This window comes from Calonectris borealis, chromosome 1, assembly GCF_964195595.1.
Source record: "Calonectris borealis chromosome 1, bCalBor7.hap1.2, whole genome shotgun sequence".
Lineage (NCBI taxonomy): Eukaryota > Metazoa > Chordata > Aves > Procellariiformes > Procellariidae > Calonectris > Calonectris borealis.
Window position 1 is genome coordinate 188,258,953 of NC_134312.1, and position 281 is coordinate 188,259,233.

Consider the following 281-nt stretch of genomic DNA (forward strand, 5'->3'; position numbering starts at 1 on the left):
ATCTGCAATGCATTAAGGAGATGAGAATCTGCAGCAACAGGCAAAGTCAATTCATCATTCTGGTAACAAAGAAAGAAAGAAAAGAGAAGTCCCATTAGTCATTTACTCCTGACGGGCATATTGATTGATGTAGTTAAAATGTTCACACTAAGATAACCTTATTAGATTGAAAATCACTTTCTTTTCAAGAGAATCTACTAGGCTCCAATTCAACAAAGCACTTAAACAAATACCTGATATTAAGGGCATGCCCAAGTCCCATTGGTGGGATTTTCTTAAAT